Below are 18,941 nucleotides of genomic sequence, written 5' to 3'. Positions count from 1 at the left end.
CGCCCAAAATCAGCTTTTGATTATGCCGATTTGGGTGACCCTGGGAGAAGGGCGCCCATCTCCCGATTTGTGTCGAAAGATGGGCGCCCTTTTCTTTCGAATATAAGCCTGATAGTAATCTATGTATCTTTGTAAGTCTATGGTCCCGATATTCAGACCACAGAAGTTAGCTGGGCCAATTCCTGCAGTTGGTGCTGAGCCCGGATATTAAATGGCAGGCCATTTCTGGTGACCACCATTGTATATCCGGGTGTGTTTTGGCCGGTTTCAACTTAACCAGCCAAGCCGATATTCAGCACTGGCAGTAAAGTTGAAACCGTCCAAAGATAGGCCTCCTATTTCGTCAGCCAAATTTGGCCACCAAACTTAGCTGGCAATGCACTGAATATTAACAGATTGTCGGTTATATCATGCGGTTTGACCAGTTATCTCTAAGCGCTAACCAGCAATGTAACCGGCAATCTTCCTCTGTATATTGCCAGATAGCCGGTCAAGTGCCATTTAACCAGTCTGAAGCCGTTCCTGGCCAGTTAAATGGTTTTAAATATTGGACAGTAAATGCTTTGAAAATAAGCACCATGGAGGGGCATAATCGAATGCGGCCGGCCATCTCTAAGGGCGGCCATCTCAGAAGACGGCGTTGCAATGGGGCGGGGCGAACCGTATTATCGAACGAGATGGGCAGCCATCTTTTGTTTCGATAATATGGTTGGGGCCGGCCAAATGTCAGAGATGGCCGGGTTTGAGATGGCCGGCATCGATTTTCAGCGTTAATGGAAACCGAAACCGACCATCTCAAACCCAGTCAAATCCTGGTTCCTCCCACGACCAAATGCCTTGGATTTGTAGTGCACTGGTCCCCCTGACATGCCAGGACACCAACCAGGCACCCTAGGGGGCACTGCAGTGGACTTCACAAATTGCTCCTAGGTACATAGCTCCCTTACCTTGGGAGCTGAGCCCCCCAACCCCCCCAAAAAAACCCACTGCCCACAACTGTACATCACTACCATAACCCTAAGGGGCGAAAGGGGGCACCTACATGTGGGTACAGTGGGTTTGTGGTGGGTTTTGGAGGGCTCCCATTTACCACCACAAGTGTAACAGGTAGGGGGGGAAGGGCCTGGGTCCACCTGTCTGAAGAGCACTGCACCCACTAAAAACTGCTTCAGGGACCTGCATACTGCTGTTATGGAGCTGGGTATGACATTTGAGGCTGGCAAAAAATGTTTTAAAGTTTTTTTTAGGGTGGGAGGGGGTTGGTAGCCACTGGGGGAATAAGGGGAGGTCATCTGGTCAGTTGGGGTGCCTTTTTGAGGCTTGATCGTGAATAAAAAGGGACCAAGTGAAGCCGGTGAAATGCTCGTCATTGCCGGTTTTCTTTTTTCCTTTATCGGGCAAAACTGGCCATCTGTTAAGCACGCCCATGTCCCACCTTCGGTACACTGCCGACACACCCCCTTGAACTCTCGCTGGCTCCGCAATGGAAAGCAGTTGAAGCCAGCCAAAATCGGCTTTCGATTATACCGAGTTGGCCGGTTCTGAGAGATGGCCGGCCATCTCCCGATTTGTGTCAGAAGATGGCGGGCCTTCTCTTTCGAAAATGAACTGGATAATAACCTATGGAACTTTGTAAGTTTAAGTTGCTTTGAAAACGAGCCCCATAATATCTCATTTCGTGTTTGCTAATCTGTTATGAGTTTCCTTGTTTATTGTTTATTCTTTCATTTTGTCAAATCTGATACAAATTTTAATCTGCAATAAAATAGTTGAACTATCTATACTTAACTGCAAGAGCTCTGCCCACAATTAGCAACTGAAAACAAGAAAAAAACAGGCAGATCTCTTTACTAAAGGTCAACATATTTGCCTATTGCAGGCCTTCTCAACCCAGTCCTCAGGACACACCAAATCCAATCCGGTTTTCAGAATACCCATAATGAATATGCATGAGATAGATTTGCATATCAAGGAGGAAGTGCATGCCAATGTGTCTCATGCATATTCATTGTGGATATCCAGAAAACCTGATGGGCCTTGATGTGCCCCGAGGACTGGGTTAAGAAGGCCTGACCTATAGAAGATTTGTCTTCAGAACCAGAAAACATCCTTTATATTGCAGTTTAGGAAAGGGTGTTGGTAAATTCCTTCTTAAATCCCACCAACTCTCCACCTCATCACAGGACTCCAGTTAGCCCTGGGTTGGTAGGGCATCCGGTCTGTTAGTGCTTCTCAACCCAGTCCTCGGGGCACACCCAGCCAGTCAGGTTTTCAGGATACCCTCAAGGCAAATCTATATTCACTGTGGATATCATGAAAACCCAACTGGCTGGGCGTTCCCTGAGGACTGGTTTGAGATGCACTGTGCTATTGGATCAATCCTGTCAGCCTTCAATAGTCCAAACACAGCATTTTTGTCTTGTGTTTTGGACAATAGGGCTTAATTCAATCTCTCGATTGTTCCTATCAGGGCTGCTGAGTTCCAGATCATACTTTATCAAGAGGAGAATCATTTTATAATTCTGCTTTCACATTTTTATGTTTATTTATTTTGATGTTTCAGAAAAGGTGGCTCTTGGCTTCGAAATTGCCTGTTCAGTGCATAGGGCTGTTTACTTCTTTTAGGTAACGCTGGCACCTTTTAATAGCTTATTATTATCCAGCCTTCAGTTTAGTCACTGCACAATCCCTAGTTCACTAGCGTCTCGTAGACTACCGTGTTGTCTTGTCCTCTGCTTTCTTAATTTGTCTCAGGGCATTGCTTGCCGCGTCTCTTACAGTTCAGCCGGGACTCGCAGCAATTAAAGATTGTCTCTTGATTATCCTGGTTGCTTACAGAGCTGGAGAGGCTCAGGGAAGGGGGGAGGTAAGAGAAAATTTAGGAACTCCTTGTTCAGTTTAATAACATGATGAGGGCATGAAGTCCAACAATCCTTCCCACGGGAAAGAAAGGCAAGGCTTTCCCAAAATACATACAGCATTCTCAAACTGGATTCAGGAGGAGACTGAGCAAGGCTGGTTCAGAACTGTCAACCTAGTTTGATATTTACCATGAAGATTTAAGGAAGAAAGTCTGTTGTGTTACTTTAGTTTCAGATTATAAACATTGTCTCCCCAAGAAGAAAGTAATACTAACAGAGTGGATTACAAATAAAACCCCCACAGTTCACCAATGGAGATGCCAAATGGTTTGTCTCATGAGGTTTGAGAGACAGCTGGTGGATCAGAAAGGAACCTTTAAAGAATCAGATTTTTGCAAGATATGGACTCCATTTTGGTTGACATTGCCTCCAGCGGTAAAAGGTCCTATACTAAATTTTTGGTGTATACAATAACATAAATAAGAGTTTACATTATGTAAGTAGAGTGAATACACAGATGTTTAGGTATCATAGACAAATGAGAAGAGAGGAATTATGGGGGGGGGGGGGGGGGAAGGGGAAGGAAGAGGGGGGTAGGATGGCGGGAGGAGGTTAGGTATAGCTTGTAAGATTGTATTAAAAATGATGTGATAGTTTGATGTTTGAAGTTTGATTCAAGATTCCTATGTTTTTGGATACTGTACTGTACTATACGCTCAATGACTGATATCAATAAAAACTTATTTACAATAAAACATTGTCTCCCCAATGTTCAGCGCTATTTAACTGACTGGGAACCAGCTATCCACCAGTATTCAGCAGGAGATAGTCGGTTATCTCCCGCTGAATTTCCATGGTGAGCGCTTAGGGGGAGATTCTATATCTGGTGCTTAAAAAGTCGACTAAGCGTATTCTATAATGATTATAGAATACGCTAAGTTGATATTTCAGTTCCTAAATCTATGTACATCCATCTACACCATTTAAATCTTGGCACGTTGATTTAAGCGCACTGGGTCATATTCTATACCTAGGCGCCTAACTTTTAGAATGCCCATTTCCCCGCCCCTTTTTACCTACACACATTTATTTTATTGCATTTGTATCCTACATTTTCCCACCTTTTTGCAGGCTCAATGTGGCTTACATTATGCCGTAATGGCGATCACCATTTCCAGAATGAGAAATACAAAGTAGTGTTATATTAAAGATCATAAATGTTAAAGTAAATTATAAAGTAAATTGGATAAACAGCTCATTTCAGGCATGAGAGATAAAGGGGTAATGCGTTCATGATCATTAGTGACAAATTGATTGAAGCAATCAGGTGTAGAGAATTTGGTTTTATCTGGTTCTGATAGAGTTTTGATGTTAGGTCATTTATGATGGTTCATTATTGTATGTCTTCTTGAACAGGTTAGTCTTTAGTAACTTCCGGAAGGCTGTTAAATCGCGCATTGTTTTTAAGGCCTTGGGTAATGCATTCCACAGTTGCGTGCTGATGTAGGAGAAGCTAGATGCATATATTGATTTATATTTAAGTCCTTTGCAACTGGGGTAGTGGAGGTTAGAAGTTCGGCGCACATCATTACAGAATACACTTAGCAATTTGTGCACCTAAATTCTAATCAGTGCCAATTAGAGCTCATTATTGCTTAAGTGCTGTTATCAGTGCTCATTAGCTTGTTAAGCTTAAATTGCATGCATTGTTATAGAATATGCGCCAATTTTGGCGCCAATCTCTAGGTGCGCTATATAGAATCAGGGGTTAGCGGATAAACGGTTATATCATGTGATATAACTGGCTATCTGTGAATATTCAGCACATCACTGACTAAGTTTGGTGGCCAAATCTGGTTGCCCAAATAGCACGCCTATCTTTGGCTGGTTTAAACTTAACACGGTCAGTGCTGAATATTGGCTTGGCTGGTTAAGTTGAAACTGTCCAACAATAAACCAGCTCTCCAATATTCCAAACCATTTAAACGGCTAGGAACGGAACCTGGCCGGTTAAAAGGCACTTAACCAACTATCTGGCAATATTCAGTGGTGGATAGCAGGATATCCCCTGCTGCATATCCCCAGTTAGCTACTAGGAGATAACTGGCTATATCACGCAATGTTGCTGGCTATCCACGAATATTCAGTTCAGAGGCATAGCCAGACTCAGTATTTTGGATGGGCCCGTCCACGAGCATGTGCTCCCTCCCCTCTCCTCCACCACCACATCACAAATATCTTCCCGGAGATTTTTTAAGAACATAAGAGGTTTTTTTCCACCTATCCCACATCTTCTCCCTCTCCTCTGCAGCGTCCTGGCATTTGAGCGCCTGTCTCTGACTCTATCCCTCCCCAATGTTGGTACAGGCGTCCTCAGCACCAGCAGCGATTCATTCTTGCTGCTTGCGCCGGCCCTGCAGGCTTCCATCTGCCGTGTCCCACCCTCGCTGACGTCATTTCCTGTTTCCTGTCTGGCAGAACGTGGCAGATGGAAGCCTGCAGGGTTGGTGCAAGCAGCGAGAATGAATTGCTGCAGGCACCGATGACGCCTGTACCGACATCATGGAGGGAAGGAGTTCAGAGACAGGAGCGCAGATGCCAGGGTGTAATGGAAGATTTAAAGGATTGCTTTTCAATCCTGCTTTGATCGATAATGAACTCTGAAATCTTATGTCTTTGAGTGAAAGTAACTTTTCTTGTAAATACAAAAACAAGTTGTGGAAGATAAGACACAGCTCTAATTAATTTGGTATGCAAAGAGGAGGATGGTGCTTGTTTTCGGAAGTTTAGCCTGGTCACCTGGACTTGGAAAACATGTGACCATGTTCCCACAGTATGGCTTCTTTACCTAGACAGAGAAGCATTCTGTAGTTTTCCTTAGCTCTGATCATGAGTTCTGAGCCTAATAAAAAGGGGAGTTCCTTTCAGTGAAATTGGGAGCTCATCTGTGAGTAACGTACGTACTGCGCAGAGGACTTGTTCCTGGTCTAAAAAGCTCCTGGCTTTCGCTGTAACGGGCTCCCCCAGCTGATAAGAGCCTAGATGATGTAAGGACCAGTGATGTTGTATTATAGTGTATTATTGCTTCTTTTCCTGGTCTAAGAACTCTTAGCATCGCTTAGATGTAGAGACCAGTGATGTAATGATTGTTTATATAGCTAACCATTGTATATGTCTTAATCATTGTAGATTGTAGCACCTCTAATAAAGGTTCATTTAATTATTACAAATCCAAAAGAATCCACGGTAATTATTGAGTAGTCTGTGTCAGTGAGACAGGCTAGTGTTGGTACGTGTTTTACACCTGTGCTGAGGCCCTTTTTTACTGCAGCTGGTAAAAGGGAAGGTCTCGCTTTCCTGCAAGAAATGGCCAGGTGACAAGTCAAGCACTTGCTGCACGGCCATTTGGGGGGGGGCCCTTACCACCACCCATTGAGTTGGCAGTAAGGGCTCCCGCATTAACCCAGCAGTAACCGGTCAGTGTGTGGCACTGCCCGATTACCGCCGTGTACAGTCCGGCACTACAAAATAATTTTTTGTAGCACCGGAAATGATGGCGCAGTAGGGGTTGGAAGTACTGCGGGGCTGCTGAAGTAGTCTGACGGTACTTCCATTATACCCTGTTTCCACGAAAGTAAGACATCCCCCGAAAATAAGACCTAGTAGAGGTTTTCCTGAATTGGTAGCTATAAGGCCTCTCCCGAAAGTAAGACCTAGCAAGGCCCCCCCTCCACCCACCGTCCGTCGCTCCTGGAACTAACCTTAAACACCTCCTTTCACCTTCGCAGCAAGCAGCAGCAGGGCAGACCTCTCCTTCCTTCCGTGCCCCGCCCTCGTGGACGTTACGTCAGGCGAGGGCGGGACACGGAAGGAAGGAGTGGCCTGCCCTGCGCTGCGAAGGTAAAAGGAGGCGTTTAAGGTTAGTTCCGGGAGCGACGGAGGGTGGGTGGGCCAACCACGATCGCTCCCCGATGTTTCCCTGAAAAATAAGACAGCTCCTGAAAATAAGGCCTAGCGCATTTTTGGGGGCAAAAATTAATATAAGACAGTGAGGCATATTTTCAAAGCACTTTGGGAGGCTAAGTTCCATAGGTTTCTATGGAACTTTGGGAGGCTAAGTGCTTTGAAAATGAGCCTCAGTGTCTTATTTTCGGGGAAACACGGTAGCGAGCGGTAAGCCCACATTGGGCTTACCGCCACTTAGCGAAAGGAGTCCTCAGCAAAATCTCAGTGGTGCAACTTGTCAGCCAAAATTCGCCCTTTCCTTTCTGAGCACACTACCAGAACCCTCTTATCACCTCTTGCTTTGACTATTGCAACTTGCTTCTCACAGGTCTCCCACTTAGCCATCTCTCTCCTCTTCAATCTGTTCAAAATTCTGCTGCATGACTAACATTCCACCAGTGTCGTTATGCTCATATTAGCCCTCTCCTCAAGTCACTTCACTGGCTTCCTATCCGGTTTCCGCATACAGTTCAAACTCCTCTTATTGACCTATAAGTGCATTCACTCTGCAGCTCCTCAGTACCTCTCCACTCATCTCTCCCTACATTCCTCCCCGGGAACTCCGTTCACTGGGTAAATCTCTTATCTGCACCCTTCTCCTCCACTTAACTCCAGACTCCGTTCCTTTTATCTTGCTGCACCATATGCCTGGAATAGACTTCCTGAGCCGGTACGTCAAGCTCCATCTCTGGCTGTCTTCAAATCTAAGCTAAAAGCCCACCTTTTTGATGCTGCTTTTAACTCCTAACCCTTATTCACTTGTTCAGAACCCTTATTTTATCATCCTCACTTTAATATTCCCTTATCTCTTGTTTCTCCTGTTTGTCTGTCCTAATTAGATTGTAAGCTCTGTCGAGCAGGGACTGTCTCTTCATGTTCAAGTGTACAGCGCTGCGTAAGTCTAGTAGCGCTATAGAAATGATAAGTAGTATATAATTTTCACCCGCAAGATTTATAGCACCCACCTCCTCATCAATCTGACATTATAACTCTATTCATTTTTCAATTTTTTCTCCAAATTTGTTTTTATATTTATAAAAATACTCACCATATTCAAAGTCAAAAAATTTCAAACTGTACTCATCTTATAACGGTTTAAAATGCTGTTGGGTGGGGGCCACTATCCAGTATGAATTATGTTTTGCCACAACTATTTCATGGATCATGGACCTGAACATGTATACCCTGGAGGAAAGGAGAAACAGGGGTGATATGATATAGACGTTCAAATATTTGAAAGGTATTAATCGCAAACGAACCTTTTCCGGAGATGGGAGGGCGGTAGAACGAGAGGACATGATATGAGAGTGAAGGGGGGCAGACTCAAGAAAAATGTCAGGAAGTATTTTTTCACAGAGAGAGTGGTAGATACTTGGAATGCCCTCCTGCGTGAGGTGGTGGAGATGAAAACGGTAACGGAATTCAAGCATGCGTGGGATAAACATAAAGGAATCCTGTGCAGAAGGAATGGATCCTCAGAAGCTTAGCCGAGATTTGGAGGCGGGGCTGGTGTTTGGGTGGTAGGGCTAGTTCTGAAGACTTCTACGGTCTGTGTCCTGAAAATGGCAGATACAAATCAAAGTAAGGTATACACAAGAAGTAGCACATATGAGTTTATCTTGTTGGGCAGACTAGATGGACCATGCAGGTCTTTTTCTGCCATCATCTACTATGTTATGATCACCCCTATTACATATTAACATAGTTACTATGTTATGATCACCCCCTGCTGTACTGTTTAAAAACTTATGACATTTTTTGTTATTCTTTGAATGTGGTGAATATTTTTATAAATACAAAAACAAATTTGGAGAAAAAAAATTAAAAAATTAATAGGGTTATACTGCCAGATTGATGAGGTGGTGGATGCTATGAATCTTGCGGGTGAAAACGATATATCGACAAGTTGCACTGCTGAGATTGACAGTTAAATTACTTAGGGCCCCTTTTAACAAGCTGTGGCAAAAGAGGGCCGGCGCTGGTGTTGGCACGTGTTTTACATGTGTGCCGAGGCCCCCTATTACCGCAGCTGGTAAAAGGGAAGTCTCACCAGGATACCCAAGCCTGGCGACGAGAGTTCATGAGTTTAAAGCCAAGAACTCTCGCAATAGGGGGATTGTTTAAGCTAATATTTCCATGTCGTTGCATAGTATCTTTGAATTCAGTTAATTATATGTTTATGGAACCAAAGAAAATGAGGGATTTTTTAATTTCCAAAGAAAGTAGTGAAGGAACAATCCAGAATGCCCAATAGAGATTGAGCTGAGAAAGTCTGGCTGCGGATTTCTACATGTTTCTGTTCTATTATTTGTTAATTTTTCTATATACAAAAAAATTTCCTTGTATCTTGCTCTCAAGTTGTGGTCTAAATACTATGAAAAACTTTTATATAAGATTTATGATATTATGTTTTCTCAAATATCCTACATTATTATTAACAGATGAATGTAAAGTTTAAATGCAAATAAAAAAAAGGGGAAGTCTCACCTTCCTGCAGGAAATGGCTCTGCAGCAAGTAAAGCACTTGCGACGTGGCCATTTCAGGTGGGGGGAGCCCTTACCACGCGGCACTGCCTGATTACTGCCGGGTACACCAACGCTACAAAATAAAAAAAATAATATTTGTAGCACCAGAAATGACGGCGCGCTAGGGGTGGGAAGTACCGCTCGCCTGCTGCAGTTGCCCAGTGGTACTTCCTCTATAGCAAGCAGTAAGCCCTCATTGGGCTTACCAGCACATAGTTAAAGAGCCAAAACGGATTCTTTTACAAATGGGCTAGATGGGCAGTTAAATTATTATGGGCTTCCTCTCATTTGCTGCACAGGAATCGCTAGCGCAGCTTTGTAAACGAAGCCCTAAGTCACTGTGGTGTATTGTTTATGCTTTTGGAATATTTACGGTGAATAAATAAGATTTGCCAGCTTGATAAAAATGATCATTTAGATTACTGGCATTCTTCCAACAGCCAAGAATCATTTGTATTGTAAATGCAATTAAGATGTCAAATGACTGTTGTATAATATTCAAATGTAAAAATGGATGGGTAGAACTGAGGATAACAATTGATAATGACGTGTACTCATTTATTTCTAGGATTTTTTTTTGGATAATGGCCAAATTTTTTGCCAACTGCCATTAATTAATGGGCATTCAAAAATCATATGTACTAACGATTACTAGTAGCAATATTAACTTTCCATTTTCTAACTATGGTTCATATTATCCTGTAGACTAGGACGTATAATGATTGAATTAAGCTAACTGATTGGGTAGGTCTGGATGCTTTACACCAAAAATAATCCCATGCAATGTTTTGATTAGTAAGTTCCAGATCTGGCTCCCAAGCTTTTGCCAGCTCTAAGTATGCAAAGATAGATAAGTTATTGAGGATTTTAGATAAGGATAAGAAACTTGCCTTCTACTAATAATTTTTCACTTAAAAGGATAAATGGAGGATGTATCCTTTAAATTACACAAGTGGAGGAGTGGCCTAGTGGTTAGGGTGGTGGACTTTGGTCCTGAGGAACTGAGTTTGATTCCCGGCACAGGCAGCTCCTTGTGACTCTGGGCAAGTCACTTAACCCTCCATTGCCCCATGTAAGCCGCATTGAGCCTGCCATGAGTGGGAAAGCGCAGGGTACAACTGTAACAAAAATAAAATAGATTCTATTGGAGATTCTACATGGAATGTTGCTATTCCACTAGCAGAAAACGAGTTCACAATATCAATGTCTCTGGTAACATTCAACTGCAATTCTTGCTATTCCACTAGCAATGTAGCAGGCTTCTGTTTCTGTGAGTCTGACGTCCTGCACGTGCAGGACGTCAGACTCACAGAAGCAGAAGCCTGCGCGGCCACATTGGTGATCTGCAAGGGCCGACTTCTACATGGAATGTTTCTAGTGGGACTCTGGGCAAGTCACTTAACCCTCCATTGCCCCATGTAAGCCGCATTGAGCCTGCCATGAGTGGGATAGTGTGGGGTACAAATGTAACAAAAAAAAAAAAAAAAGTTTATAAAACTTTTTTTTATTGATTGTAAACGTAAATCACAATCATATTGAGGAAAATATTGTGGTTACCCTGTTAGTTCACTTAAATATGTAGAAATAAAGGGAACAAAATTATAAGTGCTAACTTTTTATTAGACTAATTCAGTAGATCTCTGGCCAGCTTTACAGTGTCACCTTCCTTTCCTCAGGTGGGGCAGTGGACACCTATTAGGGATGGGAAAGTGGTAGAACTAGGGGACATGAATTGAAGTTGCAGGGGTCCAACTCAGGAATAATGTGAGGACATACTATTTCACAGAGAGAGTGGTAGATACGTGGAATGCCCTCCTGGTGGAAGGTGGTGGAGATAAAAACGGTAATGGAATTCAAAAATGTGTGGGATAAACACAAAGGAATCCTGAATAGAAGGCATGGAACCAAACAAGATTAGTGGTAATTAGACGGCACCACCAGTAATTGGGAAGCAAAGCCAGTACTGGGCAGATTTCTATGATCTGTGCCCTGAAAATGGCAAGGACAAATCAAGATCAAGTATATGTATGTAATATCACATCTACCTTATGCTATGAGTTTATCTTCTTGGGCAGACCAGATGGACCATACAGGTCTTTATCTGCTGTCATCTACTATGTTATAAGAACATAATAGCCATACTTGGTCAGACCAATGGTCCATCTAGCCCAGTATCCTGTTTCCAACAGTGGCTAATACCGATCACCAGTTCCTGGCAGAAACCCAATTAATAGCAACATTACATACTACCAATCCCAGGGCAAGCGGTGGCTTCCCCCATGTCCATCTCAACAATAGGCTATGGACTTCCTCCAGGACCTTGTCCAAACCTTTTTTTAAACACAGGTATGCTAACTGCTGTTAGCACATCCTCCGACAGTGAGCTCCAGAGCTTAACTATTCTTTGAGTGAAAAAAAACATTTCCTCCTATTTGTTTTAAAAGTATTTTCATATAGTTTCATCGAGTGTCCCCTGGCCGTTGTACTTTTTGAAAGAGTGAAAAATCGATTCACTTCAACCCGTTCTACACCATTCAAAATTTTATAGACCTCAATCATATCCTCTTCTCAGACATCTCTTTTCCAAGCTGAAGAGCCCTAACCTCTTTAGCCTTTCCTCATATGGGAGGAGTTCCATCCCCTTTATCATTTTGGTCACTCTTCTTTGAACCTTTTCTAATTTCACTATATCTATTTTGAGATATGGTGACCAGAATTGAATGCAATCCTCAAGGTGAGGTCGCACCATGCAGCGATATAATATTCTTGGTCTTATTTTGCATCCCTTTCTTAATTCCTAGCATCCTGTTTGCTTTTTTGGCCACAGCCGCACACTAGGCAGAAGATTTCAGCGTACTGTCTACAATGACACCCAGATCTTTTTCTTGAGTGCTGACTCCTATGGTGGACCCTAGCATCAAGTAAGTATGATTCGGATTATTTTTCCCAATGTGCATCACTTTGCATTTGTCCATATTAAATTTCATCTGCCATTTATTTTAACAACTTTGAATACTTTTGCATATGCAAATTTAATCATCTTACTCATCGTTCTGTTTTCCAGATCATTTATAAATATGTTTAATAGCACCGGTCCCAGTACTGATCTCTGCGGCACTCCATTGATCACCCTCCTCCATTGCGAGAAGTGACCATTTAACCCTCCCTCTGTTTTCTGTCCAATAACCAATTCCTAATCCACATCAGAACCTGGCCTCCTATCCCATGACTCTAATTTTCTCAGGAGTCTCTCATGAGGAACTTTATCAAAAGCTTTCTGAAAATCTAGATACACTACATCAACCAACTCACTTTTATCCACATGTTTATTCACGCCTTCAAAGAAATGAAGCAACTTGGTGAGGCAAGACTTCCCTTGGCTGAACCCATGCTGACTCTGTCCCATTAAACCATGTTTGTCTACGTGTTCTGTAATTTTATACTTTATAATAGTTTCCACTATTTTCCCTGACACTGAAGTCAGGCTTACGAGTCTGTACTTTCCCGGATCACTCTTGAAACTCTTTTTAAAAATCAACATTACATTGGCCACCCTCCAATCTTCAGGTACTACAGATGATTTTAATGACAGGTAACAACAGATCACTAACAACAAATCAGCAATTTCATGTCTGAGTTTTTTCAGTACGCTGGGGTGTATGCCATCCGGTCTTTAACTTGTCAATTTGGATCAGTACATCTTCCATTTTCACCAAGATTTCTTTAAGTTCCTCCGCATCATCACCCTTGAAAACCATTTCCAGTACAGGTAGATCTCTTACATCTTCTTCCGTAAAGACCAAAGCAAAGAATTTATTCAATCTCTCTGCTATGGCCTTGTCTTTCCTGAGTGCCCCTTTTGCTCCTTCATGATCTAACGGTCCCTCTGATTCCCTCATAGGCTTTCTGCTTCTGATGTACCTGAGAAAGGTGTTACTGTGAGTTTGTCTCCACAGCAAGTTTTTCTTCATATTCTCTTTTAGTCTTCTTTATTAATGCTCTGCATCTAGCTTGACACTGCTTATGTTGCTTCTTCATTCGGATCCTTTTTCTATTTTTTGAAGGATGCACTTTTGGCTCTAATAGCCTCTTTCACTTCACCTTTTAACCACGCTGGCTGTCATTTGCTCTTCTTTCCACCTTTGTTAATACATGGAATATATTTGACCTGGGCTTCCACAATGGTATTTTTAAACAATGTTCACGCCTGATATAAAGTCCTAACATTTGCTGCTGAACCTTTCAGCTTCTTTTTAACCATTTTCCTCTTTTTTGAAAATTGAATGCTGCTACAGTAGATTTCTTTGATGACTTCACTCCAGATATCAATTCAAATTTGAACATGTTATTGTAGCGCCCCCTAGGTTTCAGCGCTGGCGCGCTTCGCAACAATAACAGAATCTGCTATTAGTCACGGCACCGGGGTAAGATGGTTCCCCTGAAGCTTAGCACACTTCCACCCAGCGCTACTGGTTTTTAATCATTAAGGGATAAAATAACTAAAATAAAATAATTTTTATTAACAGAGTCGATTATTTTCAGCGTGTGAGGAACCCCATTCACGCTGGTAAAACAATAAGCCACAGTTTTTAACAGGTAAATATATTTCATTTATTCTACAGCCAACATTTGTTTAGCAGTTAACATATCTAAATAATGTAAACATCCAAAATACTTATTTTTCTGTTATAACTTTTCACAACCCTTTAGGAATCTTACAGGTCAAATTCTTTTCCACCTTGTGGAACTTAAATTTCTTTAAAGAATACCTTTCATGTCTAAACGGAAATGAATGCACAAGTACATATCATTAATCTGTGCACTAGCAAAGAAATTCACTTCCCTCCTAGGGTTCCAGATTTCATGGAACCGAGTTTAGAAATACTCGGAACCAAAACCCAGTGAAACTCAAGCTTCAGCAAATCATTAGATAAGTACTTTAATAGTCCAGAACTCTTTCTCCTATTTTAACCTCAGCCAAAGGTTTAAAATTATTTATCTTTTTCCACAGGTCAAATGAAACATCAGAGACATCTGAGTCTTCCAGGAACTTCAGGATCTTTCCGCACTCAGGTAAGTGATGAACTTTAAATCTTGCAAGAAAAACTATTGCATATTAAAATTTCCTTAACCTTTCAACTGTTCAAAACTAAAATTATGTGTGCACACAAAACACAAAAAATAGTTCTGGAAATTTTTAAAAATCTTAAAAATAAATAACTTATCCTCTCCTGCACGATTTCAATCAGGAATCCTCTTGCTGCAGGAAACTGGAACTGTCAGGGATCACCGCTGCCACTCAGGAACATCAGCCACTCTGGAACATCAGCATCTGCCACTCAGAATTGCTGCTGGAACTCACAGAAACCTGCTTTACAGCAGTTGGTGCACAGGCACAGGAACTTAACACTACTGTGACCCTGATACAGGAGCCCTGTCACTAATACTGGCTAACCTTAAACCCAGGCCCAGCTTCTTCAATTGATAAATCCTCCTGTAGGCCACCCTGTTCAAGGATCATATGCTATATTCTGGAGTTTATTCTTCAAATGTCACTACTTGGTTGTACCAATGCCCTTTCAAAATAATAAACTCTCTCCCCTTCACTAGTAACTTAAACTTCCCAGCTCAGCACCCCTAAAGTGCCCTCTCAGTATCCCAACATATAAAGTTAACCCCCTTTTCCTGGAGTACTGGAGAGTCCCTTTTAATTTCCCCACTCCTACCAGCACTGCTTCCAGGATGAGTAGCTGTTAAGCCCGTAAAAACGGGCGAGATTTCCAGCTACCCTCCTCGCCGCCGCTCCCTCCCCCCTCCATGCCGGGCCCCCTGCACTGACGTGACAGCGCCTCTCACCTCCGTGTGAAAGCGCTGCAGGCAGCAGCAGATCCCCCTGCACTGACATGACAGCGCCTCTCACCTCCGTGTGAAAGTGCTGCAGGCAGCAGCAAATCCCCCTGCACTGACATGACAGCGCCTCTCACCTCCGTGTGAAAGCGCTGCAGGCAGCAGCAGATCGCTCTGCTGCTGCCTGCAGCGCTTCCACACGGAGGTGAGAGGCGCTGTCATGTCAGTGCAGGGGGCCCGATACGGAGGAGGGTGGAGGTTGGTGCACGCGACATTTGTTTCCAGGCGGCAGCGTCCGACAGGGACTCCGACTCCGTTTCCCTCTCTGTTCCGCCCTCTGACGTCTTGATGCGAGGGTGGGACAGAGAGGGAAGTCTCTACTGCGCATTTGCAGGTGAGTCGGTCCCTTGCGGTTATATGTTTGATTCTCTGCTTTAACAGCTTTCACTGAAATAGCCTCTGTCTTTTTTTTTTGTTACATTTGTACCCCGCGCTTTCCCACTCATGGCAGGCTCAATGCGGCTTACATGGGGCAATGGAGGGTTAAGTGACTTGCCCAGAGTCACAAGGAGCTGCCTGTGCCTGAAGTGGGAATCAAACTCAGTTCCCCAGGACCAAAGTCCACCACCCTAACCACTAGGCCACTCCTCCTGCCAGCATACATACAACCTCTCTGTCAGCCCTCTTTCCTATCCTTCTCTCCTGCTCTACCCAAGCCGTAGTCCAGGTAACCAGAACCAGATGACATCGTCTGTCCCTTCTGAGCCAATCAAACTCTCCAGCACTTAAGTTACAGTTTGTGCTGAGAATATGGAACCTGAATTTTCCTGGTGTCAGCTCCATTTTAAAACCACAAGTCCCATAGACTTTAATGGAAAAAAAAAATCACATTTTCTAAATATTTTGACATCCGCTCATGTCACGCCCCTCCCGCTCGCTGAGCAGGTGTAGCACATCTCTCCCGGTACCCTGATAACTTTAGAATTCAAAAATACATTTCCTGACCGCACCACGTTTTTCTAAAAAAAAAAAAACCCATAAATTAATTAATTAAATTTCCTGGCCACCATCTAGCAATTTTCCTAAAATCCCCCTGCATCCTAAACCACCAATAAAATTCCAAAACGCACCCCCAAAGATGCTCAGCCCCCTTGAAACTGCGTATCTCCCTAAAACAATTTAAAAACAATATCTCTTTTGGTCAGATCCCCATAGTTCACCCAAATAGGACTCCCAAATGCCCTTACTAGCCCAAAAGAATTTAATTAATTAATCCTCACCAAGGCCCTGTCCAGGCCCCGATTTCAGGCCTACTCAGAGCTTCAGAGTCTTACCGAGCATGTGCAGAACTTGCCATTACCCAGTAATGCTCTCTGTCTCTACTTCACTTAAAGCCAGCCAGCCATCAGGGGTGGTCACAAACTTCTGCCCCCCAAAATGTCCCATCTCTGCAGCCCTGAGGACCCCTCCAGCACGCCAAAAGAAAAAGGTAACTTTTGTATTTTGTTTTTAACCATATTACATTATGATCACTGTTTCCTAGTGGATCCAACACCATTACCTCTCGTACCATGCCCTGCATTCCCCTAGGACTAGATCTAAAATAGCTCCCCTTCTTGTCAGTTCTTGGACCAGTTGCTCCAAGTAGTAGTCATTTATTACATCTAAGAATTTTACCTCCCTAGCGCTCCCTGATATAGCATTTATCCAGTCAATATTGGGATAATTAAAATCACCCATTATTATAATGTTGCCCAATTTGTCAGCTTTCCTAATTTCTGTAAATATTTTTTCATCTATCTGTTCATTCTGTCCTGGCAGATGGTAGTACAGCCCTACCAGTATACTCTTTCCCTTCACACATGGAATTTCTATCCATAAGGTTTCCACACTGCTATCTGCAGTGTTGTATAGTAGCTAAGTAAATGTATCTAGTTACTGTACTTAAGTAAAAGTTTTGTTACTTGTAAAGAAGTACAGGATAACATTTGTTACTTTTACTTTAACTGAAGTAATAATTTCAACAATTTTTACTACTTTTACTCAGTTACATATGATGCTTGCAGTAAAAAGTAAAAGCAGAAAAGATGTAAATGATGATTCCTCAGCAACCAAATGAAACAGCAAAACTGGGAACAGGATTTTGCTATTGCAAACCTTGTCACGCAAACAGTGAATCAACTCATCTTAAATTTTGCTGTTCAGTGAATATTGCCTATAAGAACAGTGGAGTTGCCTGTGTTTGTTGAACTGATTAGTGGCCTCCAGTCAAACAGAACAGTGATGAGTTGGGTCACTTTAAATTGGAGATAAAGCTGAATCTGGTACCCAGAATGCCTGAGACAGAGGGACTGAACAATTACAGAGATGCCAAGGGTGAAACATCCCAAAGAGTGAGATTTACCACACCAAGGAGGTACTGAAGGCCAAAGAGTGAGATTTTTCAGACGATACATCCCAAATATAAATTTTGAATTATTTACATGTAGTATTGCTTTGCAAATGAATCAAGGCAGCATTAAATGATGCTGACTTTTCTTTGGAGCCTCTGAAAGAATATAGATAGTGGGGAGCAATTTGGGTAAATTTGTTTGAGCTGAAATCTGTCTTCTACCCAGTAGTTCAAAATATGTACATTGGTTTCAGAGCACATCTACTTGCAGTAAATGGAAAAAGGGCAGGGCAGGAGGAAGCAATAAGCAGGAAGCTGTGCTCAGATTTCTTCTTACTGGTTGGACCACTTGGTTTACTTCTCTAAGGTTTGCCTCTCATGAAGGCAGTGATCGAGATCAATGCACTGGTACCGATGCTATGATGAGTAAAATAAATAGGGCTCAAAGAGGGTGAGAGTGAAAAAGCTTTCAAATGAGCGTAACACTCCAAATGAGTGAGACTTGGCATCTCTGCAATTATTGAGGAATGGGGTAAAAGCTGTGACCTGAATCAGTAAAGTGTCACTCAGCACTCGTACATAACAGAGGCTTGACAAGCACAAGCATTTCCATAATTAATGCTGTCTGGGTAATGCCTATTAAAAGTCCAGGAGGTTAATTTTTACAAGTAAAATTTAATTCCCCCCACTGGATTAATATTCCTTTTTGGTGATAGATACCTTAATTAGCCCTTTCTTTATAGAGGAAAATGGGAAGGCCAAGGTGAGAAAGCAGAGCACCAGCACTGAGGTAAGGACTGCTGATGCTTCACTCTGGAGAGACTGTGCCAAGAACAGCCAAACAATGCTGAGAGGCATAAAATTATTTGTTTGCATTACACACTGCTTTGAGCAGGTTATCAACTTGTACTATCAGCATAGAAGAATGTAAATTTAATTAGATTCACATTCATTTAGAGAGGAATCTTACACTATGCACAGGGCAACACAATGAAAGGTCAACTGTCACCAGGTTTTTCAGTTTTGGCCGAAACCAAATCTGCGACTGAAATTTGCCACTTGTTTTCGGTGAAACCAAAGCTAAAACCTAAACTCTACCCCCTCCCCTTGCCCCCCTAAAGAGAAGGAGACCTCAAAAAGAAGAAGTCCCCCCCCAAAGAGAAGCCCCTTCCTTCACCCACCTGTAGGTCTGCAACTCCGAAGAGAAGGAGCCCTCCCAGATTCACTCAGAGGCCCCCACCAAGTGGAAGCCTTCCTCCTCCCCCTGAAGAGAAGGAGCCCCCCTCCCAGACCCAGCCATAGACCCCCCC

The sequence above is a fragment of the Microcaecilia unicolor genome, chromosome 11 (genome assembly GCF_901765095.1).
Source record: "Microcaecilia unicolor chromosome 11, aMicUni1.1, whole genome shotgun sequence".
NCBI classification, from domain to species: Eukaryota; Metazoa; Chordata; class Amphibia; order Gymnophiona; family Siphonopidae; genus Microcaecilia; species Microcaecilia unicolor.
This window is presented reverse-complemented; position numbering follows the sequence as displayed.